The sequence below is a fragment of the Cherax quadricarinatus genome, chromosome 94 (assembly GCF_038502225.1).
Source record: "Cherax quadricarinatus isolate ZL_2023a chromosome 94, ASM3850222v1, whole genome shotgun sequence".
Classification (NCBI taxonomy): Eukaryota; Metazoa; Arthropoda; class Malacostraca; order Decapoda; family Parastacidae; genus Cherax; species Cherax quadricarinatus.
In genome coordinates this window covers 8,574,114-8,592,875 of record NC_091385.1, presented here as the reverse complement: position 1 = coordinate 8,592,875, position 18,762 = coordinate 8,574,114, and the positions used below count along the sequence as shown (strand labels likewise).

General features: G+C 45.8%; 1 protein-coding gene across 2 annotated transcripts in view; it reads left to right on the top strand.

The window, feature by feature from the left end:
- Positions 1-18,762, top strand: part of LOC128700897 (E3 ubiquitin-protein ligase TRAIP) — a 554,710-nt gene that overhangs the window by 194,676 nt on the left and 341,272 nt on the right. The window contains exon 1 of one of the 2 annotated variants that reach the window (XM_070104753.1): positions 4,736-4,978. The exons of the other annotated variant lie outside the window; for it this stretch is intronic. The gene's annotated coding sequence lies outside the window, so the exon portion shown is untranslated. Of the gene's footprint in view, positions 1-4,735; positions 4,979-18,762 lie in introns of those variants that run through there. 2 annotated transcript variants of the gene reach the window in all.

Here is an 18,762-nt window from a genome sequence, read left to right as displayed (position 1 = left end):
AGCCAGGAAGACACAGTGTCGGGTAGCCAGGAAGACAGTGTGGGGTAGCCAGGAAGACAATGTGGGTAGCCAGGAAGACACAGTGTGGGGTAGCCAGGAAGACAGTGTGGGGTAGCCAGGAAGACAGTGTGGGGTAGCCAGGAAGACAGTGTGGGGTAGCCAGGAAGACAATGTGGGTAGCCAGGAAGACACAGTGTGGGGTAGCCAGGAAGACAGTGTGGGGTAGCCAGGAAGACAGTGTGGGGTAGCCAGGAAGACACAGTGTGGGGTAGCCAGGAAGACACAGTGTGGGGTAGCCAGGAAGACACAGTGTGGGGTAGCCAGGAAGACACAGTGTGGGGTAGCCAGGAAGACACAGTGTGGGGTAGCCAGGAAGACACAGTGTGGGGTAACCAGGAAGACACAGTGTGGGGTAGCCAGGAAGACACAGTGTGGGGTAGCCAGGAAGACACAGTGTGGGGTAGCCAGGAAGACACAGTGTGGGGTAGCCAGGATGACACAGTGTGGGGTAGCCAGGAAGACACAGTGTGGGGTAGCCAGGAAGACACAGTGTGGGGTAGCCAGGAAGACACAGTGTGGGGTAGCCAGGAAGACACAGTGTGGGGTAGCCAGGAAGACACAGTGTGGGGTAGCCAGGAAGACACAGTGTGGGGTAGCCAGGAAGACACAGTGTGGGGTAGCCAGGAAGACACAGTGTGGGGTAGCCAGGAAGACACAGTGTGGGGTAGCCAGGAAGACACAGTGTGGGGTAGCCAGGAAGACACAGTGTGGGGTAGCCAGGAAGACACAGTGTGGGGTAGCCAGGAAGACACAGTGTGGGGTAGCCAGGAAGACAGTGTGGGGTAGCCAGGAAGACAGTGTGGGGTAGCCAGGAAGACACAGTGTGGGGTAGCCAGGAAGACACAGTGTGGGGTAGCCAGGAAGACACAGTGTGGGGTAGCCAGGAAGACACAGTGTGGGGTAGCCAGGAAGACAGTGTGGGGTAGCCAGGAAGACAGTGTGGGGTAGCCAGGAAGACAGTGTGGGGTAGCCAGGAAGACACAGTGTGGGGTAGCCAGGAAGACACAGTGTGGGGTAGCCAGGAAGACACAGTGTTAGGTAGCCAGGAAGACACAGTGTGTGGTAGCCAGGAAGACACAGTGTGGGGTAGCCAGGAAGACAGTGTGGGGTAGCCAGGAAGACAGTGTGGGGTAGCCAGGAAGACACAGTGTGGGGTAGCCAGGAAGACACAGTGTGGGGTAGCCAGGAAGACACAGTGTGGGGTAGCCAGGAAGACACAGTGTGGGGTAGCCAGGAAGACAGTGTGGGGTAGCCAGGAAGACAGTGTGGGGTAGCCAGGAAGACACAGTGTGGGGTAGCCAGGAAGACAGTGTGGGGTAGCCAGGAAGACACAGTGTGGGGTAGCCAGGAAGACACAGTGTGGTGTAGCCAGGAAGACACAGTGTGGGGTAGCCAGGAAGACAGTGTGGGGTAGCCAGGAAGACAGTGTGGGGTAGCCAGGAAGACAGTGTGGGGTAGCCAGGAAGACAGTGTGGGGTAGCCAGGAAGACAGTGTGGGGTAGCCAGGAAGACAGTGTGGGGTAGCCAGGAAGACACAGTGTGGGGTAGCCAGGAAGACACAGTGTGGGGTAGCCAGGAAGACAGTGTGGGGTAGCCAGGAAGACAGTGTGGGGTAGCCAGGAAGACAGTGTGGGGTAGCCAGGAAGACAGTGTGGGGTAGCCAGGAAGACAGTGTGGGGTAGCCAGGAAGACAGTGTGGGGTAGCCAGGAAGACAGTGTGGGGTAGCCAGGAAGACAGTGTGGGGTAGCCAGGAAGACAGTGTGGGGTAGCCAGGAAGACAGTGTGGGGTAGCCAGGAAGACAGTGTGGGGTAGCCAGGAAGACAGTGTGGGGTAGCCAGGAAGACAGTGTGGGGTAGCCAGGAAGACAGTGTGGGGTAGCCAGGAAGACACAGTGTGGGGTAGCCAGGAAGACACAGTGTGGGGTAGCCAGGAAGACACAGTGTGGGGTAGCCAGGAAGACAGTGTGGGGTAGCCAGGAAGACAGTGTGGGGTAGCCAGGAAGACACAGTGTGGGGTAGCCAGGAAGACACAGTGTGGGGTAGCCAGGAAGACACAGTGTGGGGTAGCCAGGAAGACACAGTGTGGGGTAGCCAGGAAGACAGTGTGGGGTAGCCAGGAAGACAGTGTGGGGTAGCCAGGAAGACAGTGTGGGGTAGCCAGGAAGACACAGTGTGGGGTAGCCAGGAAGACAGTGTGGGGTAGCCAGGAAGACACAGTGTGGGGTAGCCAGGAAGACACAGTGTGGGGTAGCCAGGAAGACACAGTGTGGGGTAGCCAGGAAGACAGTGTGGGGTAGCCAGGAAGACAGTGTGGGGTAGCCAGGAAGACAGTGTGGGGTAGCCAGGAAGACAGTGTGGGGTAGCCAGGAAGACACAGTGTGGGGTAGCCAGGAAGACACAGTGTGGGGTAGCCAGGAAGACAGTGTGGGGTAGCCAGGAAGACAGTGTGGGGTAGCCAGGAAGACAGTGTGGGGTAGCCAGGAAGACAGTGTGGGGTAGCCAGGAAGACAGTGTGGGGTAGCCAGGAAGACAGTGTGGGGTAGCCAGGAAGACAGTGTGGGGTAGCCAGGAAGACAGTGTGGGGTAGCCAGGAAGACAGTGTGGGGTAGCCAGGAAGACAGTGTGGGGTAGCCAGGAAGACAGTGTGGGGTAGCCAGGAAGACAGTGTGGGGTAGCCAGGAAGACAGTGTGGGGTAGCCAGGAAGACAGTGTGGGGTAGCCAGGAAGACACAGTGTGGGGTAGCCAGGAAGACACAGTGTGGGGTAGCCAGGAAGACAGTGTGGGGTAGCCAGGAAGACAGTGTGGGGTAGCCAGGAAGACACAGTGTGGGGTAGCCAGGAAGACAGTGACGCATCATTATCCAATAAAATCCAACATTGTGACTTATTACTGTCCACTTATTACTGTCCACTTATTACTGTCCACTTATTACTGTCCACTTATTACTGTCCACTTATTACTGTCCACTTATTACTGTCCACTTATTACTGTCCACTTATTACTGTCCACTTATTACTGTCCACTTATTACTGTTCACTTATTACTGTCCACTTATTACTGTTCACTTATTACTGTCCACTTATTACTGTCCACTTATTACTGTCCACTTATTACTGTCCACTTATTACTGTCCACTTATCACTGTCCACTTATTACTGTCCACTTATTACTGTCCACTTATTACTGTCCACTTATTACTGTTCACTTATTACTGTCCACTTATTACTGTCCACTTATCACTGTCCACTTATTACTGTCCACTTATTACTGTCCACTTATTTCACAGAAATCAGTTTAATGAATAAAATTGACATATTAAAACTCACAAACAAAATCAGGCGGAAAGTTGTAAGCCGACCAGACGAGTCATTCTCTAGGTATTGTAGAGAATCACACAATATACGTGCCTATACAGCCTATACAGCCTATAACCAAAAATTTTTTGAACTATTTCTTAAGGTAAATCAGCTATTGAAAGCCCTTAAATTCATAGTGTTGTTAGGTATCCCAGAAACGGGATCTTACAGGGGTATACCTGGAGAGTGTACCTGGAGAGTGTACCTGGAGAGTGTACCTGGAGAGTGTACCTGGAGAGTATACCTGGAGAGTATACCTGGAGAGTATACCTGGAGGGTATACCTGGAGAGTATACCTGGAGGGTACACCTGGAGAGTATACCTGGAGAGTATACCTGGAGAGTATACCTGGAGGGTATACCTGGAGAGTATACCTGGAGGGTACACCTGGAGAGTATACCTGGAGAGTATACCTGGAGGGTATAGCTGGAGAGTATACCTGGAGAGTGTACCTGGAGAGTGTACCTGGAGAGTATACCTGGAGAGTATACCTGGAGAGGGTTTCCGTGGTCTAAGATGAACATAATTGATTTAGAAGCCTCGTTTTAGATTTGAAGACAAAATTATTCACACATCGATCATTTTAATCTGTTAATAAGCCACAAAGTCATCAGATATGTGTCATGTATCCGTGTATTTATTCAGGTCCTGCATGAGGTATGTATCATGAGTAGTGTGTCTTAATTAACGCTAAAAGTCAGTGGAAACTATCAAAGATTCGGAAGTTTTGACTGATTCTTAAGTGTCGTGAAGCTTCGAACACAGGTTATTCAGAGCTTCGAACACAGGTTATTCAGAGCTTTGAACACAGGTTATTCAGAGCTTCGAACACAGGTTATTCAAGCTTCGAACACAGGTTATTCAAGCTTCGAACACAGGTTATTCAGAGCTTCGAACACAGGTTATTCAGAGCTTCGAACACAGGTTATTCGGAGCTTCGAACACAGGTTATTCAGAGCTTCGAACACAGGTTATTCAGAGCTTCGAACACAGGTTATTCAGAGCTTCATGTTGACAGTGTCAGTCTGACTGGGAAGTTTTGATTGGTGGTTCAGGAAGTGTTGTGAAGCTTCGAACACAAGTTATTCAGAGCTTCGAACACAGGTTATTCGGAGCTTCGAACACAGGTTATTCAGAGCTTCGAACACAGGTTATTCAGAGCTTCGAACACAGGTTATTCAGAGCTTCATGTTGACAGTGTCAGTCTGACTGGGAAGTTTTGATTGGTGGTTCAGGAAGTGTTGTGAAGCTTCGAACACAAGTTATTCAGAGCTTCGAACACAGGTTATTCCAAGCTTCATGTTGACAGTGTCAGTCTGACTCACCAGTCAACTACAACAACTTCCTGACGTCTCTATTTTACCTTAAACTTCAACGTTATTACAACTAAAACCGGGAAGTTTGTATATGTGTGTGATTATATAATTAGTGATGTGTATATCTCAATGTATATACAGTGCGATGTGTATATACACGGAGTTTAATTAACATTTTAGTGATTGAACTCTCCCTGATCGATGGTGTACAAGCGATATTCACCCTTAATGACCCTCGGTTAAAGTAAGTTACACTATTTAACTTAACAACCTAGTTAACAAAGTTGTATCCCAGAGGGTAAATAAAATATGTAAATAACTAAACACCTGCGTGTGAATAATCTTGACAGGTGTTTATAAACACAGTTATTACACATGTTTGTGTTACCCTCGGTTAACGTTATCAGTGTTGATACACGTACTTGTAACTGTTCATAGTGTTTGTAATGTGTTAATTAAAGTTCCTAGGTGTTGATAGCAACAGTGTTGTATACCCCTTGTGTTTTAGCGCTTCTCTTTTATTATAATAATGTTAGAAGCAGTGTATTATCTACTATCATGGCAAGGTCAGTATATATATATATATATATATATATATATATATATATATATATATATATATATATATATATATATATATATATATATATATATATATATATAGGGGAAGTACCACCTCTATAGCTGGAATGGGGACCCTCATCCTCAGAGAAGACAATAAACGTACCTCAGGGAAAACTCAAGGTTCTCCCCGGAGCTGTTTGAATATTTTCTTCTCCTACCACCCCCTATATTTATATTCTAAGTGAACATTTATTAATAAACAAAATGCATTTACAGAAAAAAACATAAACATGAATACAATGGCACAATGTATCAAAGATGATGAATTTCCTCCAGCTCCTCCGAGGCTGGACGTGAACCAAGTATGCAGCAAGCATTTCCCCTCTGGATGGCGACGCTGAGGCGCTGGAACATGAAAGTGGCTGCCCTTGGGTCCCTGGTGGTGTCGATGAGTCTGGAACCCAATTCTTTAAGGAAACGTGTGGCATTTTTTCCCCATGATCCCAAGGTCTCTGATCCCACTGGGACAAATTGATACTGTTGGCTAATGTCCCTGTACTTGCTGATCTTGTACTCCTCCCTGTGGTCAGCAGCTCCTCCCTGTCGCCCCACACTGTGATGGATATAGGTTTCAGCCAGTGTGGACACACAGGTATAGTCCCATGCTAAGAGCTTGCCATTCTTCCAAGGATAGATGGTGATCCCGTCGGGGCGGATTGCTGGGTTGTGGGTATTGTTTGCTGCAAGTGATCGTGGCTCCCTCTCGGCAGGGCATCCAGCTGTAGCAAGGGTTCTCTTAATGATGTCGTTGACCTCATTGTGTCTTGCATGCCAGCCCTTGGTTTTGGAACAGTTAAGACCATGTAGACCGTATTGGTCTGCTTGCACTTCGCCGCAAATACACATATATTCTGTGTGAATTGGGGCAGCAAGGCGCAGAGCCACTGCAATACGGAGGGTCTTAGGGTCGAGTCGCGTTCCCATTGCCGATATAGGAACTGTTTGGAGGAAGTCCCCGGAGTGAGGTGCACTCACAGCCTGGAGACGGGCAATCTCCCTATCTGATACTTGCAGAAGGTTATGGTTGTAGGGATACTTGCAGAAGATGCTGGTTGTAGGGGGGATACTTGCAGAAGATTCTGGTTGTAGGGGGGATACTTGCAGAAGATTCTGGTTGTAGGGGGGATACTTGCAGATGCTGGTTGCAGGGATACTTGCGGAAGATTCTGGTTGTAGGGGGATACTTGCAGAAGCTTCTGGTTGTAGGGGGATACTTGCAGAAGATTCTGGTTGTAGGGGGGATACTTGCAGAAGTTTCTGGTTGTAGGGATACTTGCAGAAGATTCTGGTTGTAGGGGGGATACTTGCAGAAGATTCTGGTTGTAGGGATACTTGCAGAAGATGCTGGTTGTAGGGGGGGATACTTGCAGAAGATGCTGGTTGTAGGGGGGATACTTGCACAAGATGCTGGTTGTAGGGATACTTGCAGAAGATGCTGGTTGTAGGGAGGGATACTTGCAGAAGATGCTGGTTGTAGGGGGGATACTTGCAGAAGATGCTGGTTGTAGGGAGGAATACTTGCAGAAGATGCTGGTTGTAGGGGGATACTTGCAGAAGATGCTGGTTGTAGGGGGGATACTTGCAGAATATACTGGTTGTAGCGGGGGATACTTGCAGAATATACTGGTTGTAGCGGGGGATACTTGCAGAATATACTGGTTGTAGCGGGGGATACTTGCAGAATATACTGGTTGTAGGGGGATACTTGCAGAATATACTGGTTGTAGGGGGATACTTGCAGAAGATTCTGGTTGTAGGGGGGGATACTTGCAGAAGATGCTGGTTGTAGGGGGAGATACTTGCAGAAGATGCTGGTTGTAGGGGGGGATACTTGCAGAAGATGCTGGTTGTAGGGGGGGATACTTGCAGAAGATGCTGGTTGTAGGGGGAGATACTTGCAGAAGATGCTGGTTGTAGGGGGAGATACTTGCAGAAGATGCTGGTTGTAGGGGGGATACTTGCAGAAGATGCTGGTTGCAGGGGGGGATACTTGCAGACGATGCTGGTTGGAGGGGGAGATACTTGCAGAAGATGCTGGTTGTAGGAGGAGATACTTGCAGAAGATGCTGGTTGTAGGGGGGGATACTTGCAGAAGATGCTGGTTGTAGGGGGGGATACTTGCAGAAGATGCTGGTTGTAGGGGGATACTTGCAGAAGATGCTGGTTGTAGGGGGAGATACTTGCAGAAGATGCTGGTTGTAGGGGGAGATACTTGCAGAAGATGCTGGTTGTAGGGGGGATACTTGTAGAAGATGGTGGTTGTAGGGGGAGATACTTGCAGAAGATGCTGGTTGTAGGGGAGATACTTGCAGAAGATGCTGGTTGTAGGGGGAGATACTTGCAGAAGATGCTGGTTGTAGGGGGATACTTGCAGAAGATGCTGGTTGTAGGGGGATACTTGCAGAAGATGCTGGTTGTAGGGGGGAGACTTGCAGAATATACTGGTTGTAGCGGGGGATACTTGCAGAATATACTGGTTGTAGCGGGGGATACTTGCAGAATATACTGGTTGTAGGGGGATACTTGCAGAATATACTGGTTGTAGGGGGATACTTGCAGAAGATTCTGGTTGTAGGGGGGATACTTGCAGAAGATGCTGGTTGTAGGGGGATACTTGCAGAAGATGTTGGTTGTAGGGGGGATACTTGCAGAAGATGCTGGTTGTAGGGGGGATACTTGCAGAAGATGCTGGTTGTTGGGGGGATACTTGCAGAAGATGCTGGTTGTAGGGGGGATACTTGCAGAAGATGCTGGTTGTAGGGGGGATACTTGCAGAAGATGCTGGTTGTAGGGGGGATACTTGCAGAAGATGCTGGTTGTAGGGGGGGATACTTGCAGAAGATGCTGGTTGTAGGGGGAGATACTTGCAGAAGATGCTGGTTGTTGGGGGGATACTTGCAGAAGATGCTGGTTGTAGGGGGGATACTTGCAGAAGATGCTGGTTGTAGGGGGGATACTTGCAGAAGATGCTGGTTGTAAGGGGGGGATACTTGCAGAAGATGCTGGTTGTAGGGGGAGATACTTGCAGAAGATGCTGGTTGTAGGGGGATACTTGCAGAAGATGCTGGTTGTAGGGGGAGATACTTGCAGAAGATGCTGGTTGTAGGGGGAGATACTTGCAGAAGATGCTGGTTGTAGGGGGGATACTTGTAGAAGATGCTGGTTGTAGGGGGAGATACTTGCAGAAGATGCTGGTTGTAGGGGGAGATACTTGCAGAAGATGGTGGTTGTAGGGGGAGATTCTTGCAGAAGATGCTGGTTGTAGGGGTGTATACTTGCAGAAGATGCTGGTTGTAGGGGGAGATACTTGCAGAAGATGCTGGTTGTAGGGGGGATACTTGCAGAAGATGCTGGTTGTAGGGGGATACTTGCAGAAGATGCTGGTTGTTGGGGGGGATACTTGCAGAAGATGCTGGTTGTAGGGGGATACTTGTAGAAGATGCTGGTTGTATGGGGAGATACTTGCAGAAGATGCTGGTTGTAGGGGGAGATACTTGCAGAAGATGCTGGTTGTAGGGGGGATACTTGCAGAAGATGCTGGTTGTAGGGGGAGATACTTGCAGAAGATGCTGGTTGTAGGGGGGATACTTGCAGAAGATGCTGGTTGTAGGGGGGGGATACTTGCAGAAGATGCTGGTTGTAGGGGGGATACTTGCAGAAGATGCTGGCTTGGTTTGTAGTATTTATGCTGTGGTTTTTATCTTGTAGGTAAGTGTAAGTCATCTCGTGGGACAGATGTCACAGCATCACTTACGTAAGTACATGTTTTATACTAGTTGACATTGACCTTATTTTTAGTGGGATGCAAATTTTCTCAGTGGTGATTAAAGGAACAAGTTGGTAATTTAGGTATCGAGGTGTGATATATAGTTTTTATAGTTAAGGATATCCTAAGTTGCTACATCAACAAGAGGTCGTCAAGCTTAAGCTCTATCCTCCCTGAAGGCAGGTTCCTTGACGCTGGTGAGAGGCTCTTGATCTAGGGCAGTGGATCTGTGCTCTAGTTCCCTGAATTAAGCCTGAATACCTCCCACCCCCACATGCACTGTATAATCCTGCGAGTTTAGAGCTCCCCCCCTGATTATAATACGTTGTATCGCAAGTAACCTGAACACTGACACATTCTTGGCCAGCTAGGATGTCAGTCTTCAGTTAGCGTTATGATACATATTTTAACTTTCCCTCCTTAGATAATAGTTATCAAACTCGTCTCCTATCTGTCAGAACATCAGAGTTTACCTTTCTGAATTAAGGTGAATGTCGCCTACTTTCTAGGTAAGTGAAAGCGCTAACACACTCTAGAGAGCACAGAAGCTTTCTCTAGTGGTCACAGTATGCTTTACCACAATATTTTGGTGCAAAACCCAGAATTTGGAATCATTCTCCTGGCGTCTCCAATGGTACTGTACCTACTTAGTACCTCAGTATATTTCGGGACAAAATTCACCCTGGTTACGAATCTTATCGCATAATTTGTTGAAGGTAACCATTACCAGGGAAACCATTTTTATCCCTAAGGCTTCACATGAATCGTTACTTTTAGGCAGACATTTGTCGACATCTGGAACAACCATTTTGGTCTTAGCCACCTGTTTGCAAGTGGTGTACATTATTATTATTATTATTATCATCGTTGGGGAGCGCAATTCACGGAATTGGAGATTAGATCCAATGCCCTAGATCAAGAACCCCTCACAAGCGTTAAGTGGAGGTGGTGTACAGCTGACTGTTAGACATTTTGACAGTTCGTCTACGGTTTAGGCTTTTCGGTTTTCGTTAGTTTTTAATGACTGGGATACTAGAGTTTCGTGATTTGAGAAATCACGAAATAGCATGGAATTTCACCATTTTTTTTTTCACAGTGGTTAATCTGCGGATATAATAACCCACAAGGAGACAATCTTATTTCATTAGTTGGTCTGTATATTTCGCCCCCTTCTGGGATCATCTTCTGATCCCAGAAGGAGATTGAAATATACAGATAAATTAATCTTCTGTGAGTTGTTGAGTATTGACAAGCGTTCGTCACTTCAGTTATCCATATATATGTATAATACCAGTTTTATTCGTGTTTAATACATGATTTGGAGGAGAAATGATTACAGTTTGAACATTAAGCGTTAACTAGTCACCAAACCAACATAAATACCTCGACTCGTTTAAAATAATAATGAGAGGAAGATAGATTATAGACAGCAGTCTCTGTGAGCACAATTTATGCTGGGTATATGCACACAGTTAGTCGATTTATGTACAAACTTTCTGGCAGTTTTGGTGGCGACATAGAGGCTGAGTGAGCTAATTTGTGCAGATATTAGCCCTCTATATTTTCATTTAATTGAGGACTTTTGTGAGTTTTTGTGAATTGTGAGTTTTTGTGAATTGTGAGTTTTTGTGAATTGTGAGTTTTTGTGAATTGTGAGTTTTTGTGAATTGTGAGTTTTTGTAAATTGTGAGTTTTTGTGAATTGTGAGTTTTTGTGAATTGTGAGTTTTTGTAAATTGTGAGTTTTTGTAAATTGCGAGTTTTTTGTAAATTGTGAGTTTTTGTAAATTGCGAGTTTTTGTAAATTGCGAGTTTTTGTAAATTGCGAGTTTTTGTAAATTGCGAGTTTTTTGTAAATTGTGAGTTTTTGTAAATTGCGAGTTTTTTGTAAATTGTGAGTTTTTGTAAATTGCGAGTTTTTGTAAATTGCGAGTTTTTTGTAAATTGTGAGTTTTTGTAAATTGCGAGTTTTTGTAAATTGTGAGTTTTTGTAAATTGCGAGTTTTTGCAAATTGTGAGTTTTTGTAAATTGCGAGTTTTTGTAAATTGCGAGTTTTTGTAAATTGCGAGTTTTTTGTAAATTGCGAGTTTTTGTAAATTGCGTTGTTGTAAATTCGAATATTTTTACGTCCGTCTTTTTCTAGGTGTGTAAAAGGTACTATTCCTTGGGTCACTGTTACACACGGTATTTAAATGTTGCCTAAATACTTTCGAGTATCTTATATGTCGTAATCATGTCTCCCCTAATTCTGTTTTTTCTAAAGTCATCAGGTTCTGTTATATAGTCTTGTCACAAACCTCTGGTGCTGCATGCTGGTGCTGCATGCTGGTGCTGCATGCTGGTGCTGCATGCTGGTGCTGCATGCTGGTGCTGCATGCTGGTGCTGCATGCTGGAGCACCATGCTGGTGCTGCATGCTGGTGCTCCATGCTGGTGCTGCATGCTGGTGCTGCATGCTGGTGCTGCATGCTGGAGCACCATGCTGGTGCTGCATGCTGGAGCACCATGCTGGTGCTGCATGCTGGAGCACCATGCTGGTGCTGCATGCTGGTGCTCCATGCTGGTGCTGCATGCTGGTGCTGCATGCTGGTGCTCCGTGCTGGAGCACCATGCTGGTGCTGCATGCTGGTGCTGCATGCTGGTGCTGCATGCTGGTGCTGCATGCTGGTGCTGCATGCTGGAGCTGCATGCTGGTGCTGATATGCTGGAGCACCATGCTGGTGCTGCATGCTGGAGCACCATACTGGTGCTGCATGCTGGAGCACCATGCTGGTGCTGCATGCTGGAGCACCATGCTGGTGCTGCATGCTGGAGCACCATGCTGGAGCTACATGCTGGAGCACCATGCTGGTGCTGCATGCTGGAGCACCATGCTGGAGCTACATGCTGGAGCACCATGCTGGTGCTGCATGCTGGAGCACCATGCTGGAGCTACATGCTGGAGCACCATGCTGGTGCTGCATGCTGGAGCACCATGCTGGAGCTACATGCTGGAGCACCATGCTGGTGCTGCATGCTGGAGCACCATGCTGGAGCACCATGCTGGTGCTGCATGCTGGAGCACCATGCTGGAGCTACATGCTGGAGCACCAGCATGGTGCTGCATGCACCATGTGCATCTCTGGTGATATATTGGTTGTGATGTTCAGAGAGAGAGAGAGAGAGAGAGAGAGGGGGAGAGAGAGAGAGGGGGGGGAGAGAGAGAGAGAGAGAGGGGGGGGGGAGAGAGAGAGAGGGAGAGAGAGAGAGAGAGAGAGGGGGGGGAGGAGAATCAGTCATAACTAAGTCTTGGTCTTAGCTTCTATATTATTCTTAATATTGTTGTCTCTTTACTCATGATATTTCTTTTCGTATCTTCTGTTCACTTCTCTTTTCCTGTCTGTCCTCCGCGTCGTGCAGTTTTTCCAGGCTCTTGTTCTCCCCTCCTCCGCCCCCTCCTCCTTTCTTTCTTTGAAGTGATCGCAGGTTTTTGAGATGTTCACGATGTTCAACATATGTATAACTCTGGCTCTTATAATGTTCTCTGATTTTGTTCATTTCTTAATGATGGAATACGATAACTCTGACATTAATCTTGAATGTTTATATATAATATATATATATATATATATATATATATATATATATATATATATATATATATATATATATATATATATATATATATATATATATATATATATAATGCCTTTTTTGTGATTTTTCATTCAGCGTCTGGGAATGAATTTCTCCTCTGCTTCGTCGCACTTCCCAGTTGGCACTTCCTAGCCTGGCACTTCCCAGCCTGGCACTTACAAGCCTGTCACTTCCCAGCCTGACACTTACCAGCCTGGCACTTAACAGCCTGGCACTTAACAGCCTGGCACTTAACAGCCTGGCACTTTCCAGTACTATGAGGTCTCCTTGTTGCTTCCTCTAAGGTGCCAACCGTTGCCTTTTTTTTTTTTTAATCCCTGTCTTGGTCTCCTGCTGTTTGGTGGCGGGTTGGATATCACCTCTTCATCTACTTTGACCCTTGATTGTACCCACTTTGTAATTAATTGGATCATTTTTATTTGTTCTCATTTGTTCAAAACTCCATTGATTTGTGAGAAGCAGTCACCCCAGCTCCGCTATTTCCTCTATCTTATTATTTAGTATCCTCTTGGGAATATGGCATCAGTTATTTCATTTAACTTAGTCTCTGTGATAGCCATGATGTCTGGCTGTACTTCTGCTATGCATTCTTTAACCTCTACTTATTTGATAGTTCATCCGTATTGGTGTACCACACTGAACGTCCCGTCCATCTTCATGCCTTAGTGTAATCTGGTGATTATCTGACTGTTAAGGGATAGATGGGGCTTCGTTCAGCGTCTATCCTTGTGTGCAACGGCACACCAGGATAGGAGATGAAGGAGGTGAAAGTGGAAATGTGTGATGACAGTGATAATGTCCGGATAAGTAAATTTATTGAGGACTTTCTCTGTGCACTCTCCTAATTGTACACACTTAAGTGTGGCTGCAGGGGTTGATTCATAGCTTCTGGCACCGCCTCTTCACTGGTCGCTACTAGATCCACACACTGCTCCATGAGCTTTATCGTACCTCTTCTTGAAGCTAGGTATGGATCCTGTATGTGTGTTGCTGTTTATTAAGCGTTGCGTTTAGGGGCATCCAATTTTCCAGGACACATTGACCAGGTCGGCTATCTTGTTACCGTCAATTTTTATGCATATTATTTAATAACTATGCAAAGTTGATGTAGTTGCAACACTGACCTGTCAGTGATCATCAGTGCCAGGACATCAATACACGTTCGTCAATACACGTTTATAAACGCACGTGCCTCAGCCCATGTACATCAGTGGAAGTGCATCAGTGGAAGTGCATCAGTGGAAGTGCATCAGTGGAAGTGCATCAGTGGAAGTGCATCAGTGGAAGTGCATCAGTGGAAGTGCATCAGTGGAAGTACATCATTGGAAGTGCATCAGTGGAAGTACATCAATGGAAGTACATCAGTGGAAGTACATCAGTGGAAGTACATCAATGAAAGTACATGAGTGGAAGTACATCAGTGGAAGTGCATCAGTGGAAGTACATCAGTGGAAGTACATCAGTGGAAGTACATCAGTGGAAGTACATCAGTGGAAGTACATCAGTGGAAGTATATCAGTGGAATTACATCAATGAAAGTACATCAATGAAAGTACATGAGTGGAAGTACATGAGTGGAAGTACATGAGTGGAAGTACATGAGTGGAAGTACATCAGTGGAAGTACATCAGTGGAAGTACATCAATGAAAGTACATCAGTGGAAGTACATCAGTGGAAGTACATCAGTGGAAGTGCATCAGTGGAAGTACATCAATGGAAGTACATCAATGGAAGTACATGAGTGGAAGTACATCAATGGAAGTACGTCAATGGAAGTACATCAATGGAAGTACATCAATGGAAGTGAATCAATGGAAGTACATCAATGGAAGTGCATCAATGGAAGTACATCAATGGAAGTGAATCAATGGAAGTACATCAATGGAAGTACATCAATGGAAGTGCATCAATGGAAGTACATCAGTGGAAGTACATCAGTGGAAGTACATGAATGGAAGTGCATCAATGGAAGTGCATCAATGGAAGTGCATCAATGGAAGTGCATCAATGGAAGTGCATCAATGGAAGTGCATCAATGGAAGTGCATCAATGGAAGTGCATCAGTGGAAGTACATCAGTGGAAGTACATCAGTGGAAGTACATCAGTGGAAGTACATCAGTGGAAGTACATCAATGGAAGTGCATCAATGGAAGTGCATCAATGGACGTACATCAATGGAAGTGCATCAATGGAAGTACATGAATGGAAGTACATGAATGGAAGTACATGAATGGAAGTACATGAATGGAAGTACATGAATGGAAGTACATGAATGGAAGTACATGAATGGAAGTACATGAATGGAAGTACATCAATGGAAGTACATCAGTGGAAGTACATCAGTGGAAGTGCATCAATGGAAGTACATCAATGGAAGTACGTCAATGGAAGTACATCAATGGAAGTACATCAATAGAAGTACATCAGTGGAAGTACATCAATGGAAGTACATGAATGGAAGTACATGAATGGAAGTACATGAATGGAAGTACATGAATGGAAGTACATGAATGGAAGTACATGAATGGAAGTACATGAATGGAAGTACGTCAATGGAAGTACGTCAATGGAAGTACATCAATGGAAGTACATCAATGGAAGTGCATCAATGGAAGTACATCAATGGAAGTACATCAATGGAAGTACGTCAATGGAAGTACGTCAATGGAAGTACATCAATGGAAGTGCATCAATGGAAGTACATCAATGGAAGTACATCAATGGAAGTACATGAATGAAAGTGCATCAATAGTGGTACATCAATAGTGGTACATCAATAGTGGTACATCATCAAGTAACATAAACCAGACAAGTCATTTCTGATCACTTTTGGTCACAACTATGGCCGTTCTTTGGCTCCTTTGGTCCCTTAGCTGACCACATCACATGACCACACCAGGGGCCACACCACGGGCCACACCGGGGGGCCACCAATAACTCCACCCCGTGTAAAATACCCTAATCACCAAGTAATGATAGGAATTGTTCTGTTATTACTTTCATAGTAATTTTTACCAGCTTGAAAAGAATTATTTAGCGTTAGATTGTTACAGGAATTTTTCACCCATGAATACTGAGATCTTCCAAATGGGGGATCTGATTTTTACAGATCAGAGCTCTAACAATATAAGCTGAGTATAATGGGGCGTTTGTTGGAGCTCTAGTTTTTCCTTTAGAGCTTAAACTGCAAAAAAAATTCCCGATAAAATGGCCCTTATTATGTTTGGGAAATTGAGCTTGGTACACTGGATAGCTGGCTTGAATTACTCTCAATTCTCGTCGCTTGAATGATCCGGGATGCTGGGAAGTGGATGAATAAGACATGTGTGCATCATCTGGGTGTCTTTATTGATGAATAAGACGCATGTACAACACGTGGGTGTGTGTATTGATGAATAATACACGTGTACAACACCTGGGTGTGTGTATTGATGAATAAGACACATGTACAACACCTGGGTGTCTTAGAACTGATGAGATGTATTTCCAGTTAGTGGATGTTGATGGTAGTACTGGGAATGTTCTCAGGGCGGTGCAAGAGACGTTCAGAGGTAATGGTGAGGTGTTCAGTCCCTCTGCCTTGATAGAAGTTGGTCAGTCCCTCTGCCTTGGTAGAAGTTGGTCAGTCCCTCAGCCTTGATAGGGAATAAGACCTCCACGAATGTCACTAGGTGCTGGAATCAGTGTGCAGCCTCCTAAGGAGAGGTCTTCCAGGGAGACTGGCGGTGTCTTAACGAAGACTCCAGGAGAACCACAAGCCATGCTAAAGGTTATTTATGGGAGAAGACCTCCAGGAATGTTACGAGGTGCTGGAATCAGTGTGCAGCCTCCCAAGGAGAGGTCTTCCAGGGAGACGGGCGGTGTCTTAACGAAGACTCCAGGAGAACCACAAGCCACGCTAAATGTTATTTATGGGAGAAGACCTCCAGGAATGTTACGAGGTGCTGGAATCAGTGTGCAGTCTCCCAAGGAGAGGTCTTCCAGCGAGACGGGCGGTGTCTTAACGAAGACTCCAGGAGAACCACAAGCCACGCTAAATGTTATTTATGGGAGAAGACCTCCAGGAATGTTACGAGGTGCTGGAATCAGTGTGCAGCCTCCCAAGGAGAGGTCTTCCAGGGAGACGGGCGGTGTCTTAACGAAGACTCCAGGAGAACCATAAGCCACGCTAAATGTTATTTATGGGAGAAGACCTCCAGGAATGTTACGAGGTGCTGGAATCAGTGTGCAGCCTCCCAAGGAGAGGTCTTCCAGGGAGACGGGCGGTGTCTTAACGAAGACTCCAGGAGAACCACAAGCCACGCTAAATGTTATTTATGGGAGAAGACCTCCAGGAATGTTACGAGGTGCTGGAATCAGTGTGCAGCCTCCCAAGGAGAGGTCTTCCAGGGAGACGGGCGGTGTCTTAACGAAGACTCCAGGAGAACCATAAGCCACGCTAAATGTTATTTATGGGAGAAGACCTCCAGGAATGTTACGAGGTGCTGGAATCAGTGTGCAGCCTCTCAAGGAGAGGTTTTCCAGGGAGACGGGCGGTGTCTTAACGAAGACTCCAGGAGAACCATAAGCCACGCTAAATGTTATTTATGGGAGAAGACCTCCAGGAATGTTACGAGGTGCTGGAATCAGTGTGCAGCCTCTCAAGGAGAGGTTTTCCAGGGAGACGGGCGGTGTCTTAACGAAGACTCCAGGAGAACCACAAGCCACGCTAAATGTTATTTATGGGAGAAGACCTCCAGGAATGTTACGAGGTGCTGGAATCAGTGTGCAGCCTCCCAAGGAGAGGTCTTCCAGGGAGACGGGCGGTGTCTTAACGAAGACTCCAGGAGAACCACAAGCCACGCTAAATGTTATTTATGGGAGAAGACCTCCAGGAATGTCACGAGGTGCTGGAATCAGTGTGCAGCCTCCCAGGAGAGGTTTTCCAGGGAGGCTACTCCAAGTAAGTGACTAAGTAAACCTGTGTGTCGTTTTGTGCATCAGTCCAGAAACATTTTGATAGTACCTCGTATGATTCAGGAAGACGTGAGTAAACACTAAGATATTTACTAGGAAATGTTTCAGTACTGGGACCTTGATCACTTCTAACAGAGGTTAAAAAGACTTCAGTACTGGGACCTTGATCACTTCTAACAGAGGTTAAAAAGATTTCAGTACTGGGACCTTGATCACTGCTAACAGAGGTTAAAAAGATTTCAGTACTGGGACCTTGATCACTGCTAACAGAGGTTAAAAAGATTTCAGTACTGGGACCTTGATCACTGCTAACAGAGGTTAAAAAGATTTCAGTACTGGGACCTTGATCACTGCTAACAGAGGTTAAAAAGATTTCAGTACTGGGACCTTGATCACTTCTAACAGAGGTTAAAAAGATTTCAGTACTGGGACCTTGATCACTGCTAACAGAGGTTAAAAAGATTTCAGTACTGGGACCTTGATCACTTCTAACAGAGGTTAAAAAGACTTCAGTACTGGGACCTTGATCACTTCTAACAGAGGTTAAAAAGACTTCAGTACTGGGACCTTGATCACTTCTAACAGAGGTTAAAAAGACTTCAGTACTGGGACCTTGATCACTTCTAACAGAGGTTAAAAAGACTTCAGTACTGTGACCTTGATCACCGCTAACAGAGGTTAAAAAGATTTTAGTACTGTGACCTTGATCACTGCTAACAGAGGTTAAAAAGACTTCAGTACTGGGACCTTGATCACTTCTAACAGAGGTTAAAAAGACTTCAGTACTGGGACCTTGATCACTTCTAACAGAGGTTAAAAAGACTTCAGTACTGGGACCTTGATCACTTCTAACAGAGGTTAAAAAGACTTCAGTACTGGGACCTTGATCACTTCTAACAGAGGTTAAAAAGACTTCAGTACTGTGACCTTGATCACCGCTAACAGAGGTTAAAAAGATTTTAGTACTGTGACCTTGATCACTACTAACAGAGGTTAAAAAGATTTCAGTACTGGGACCTTGATCACTTCTAACAGAGGTTAAAAG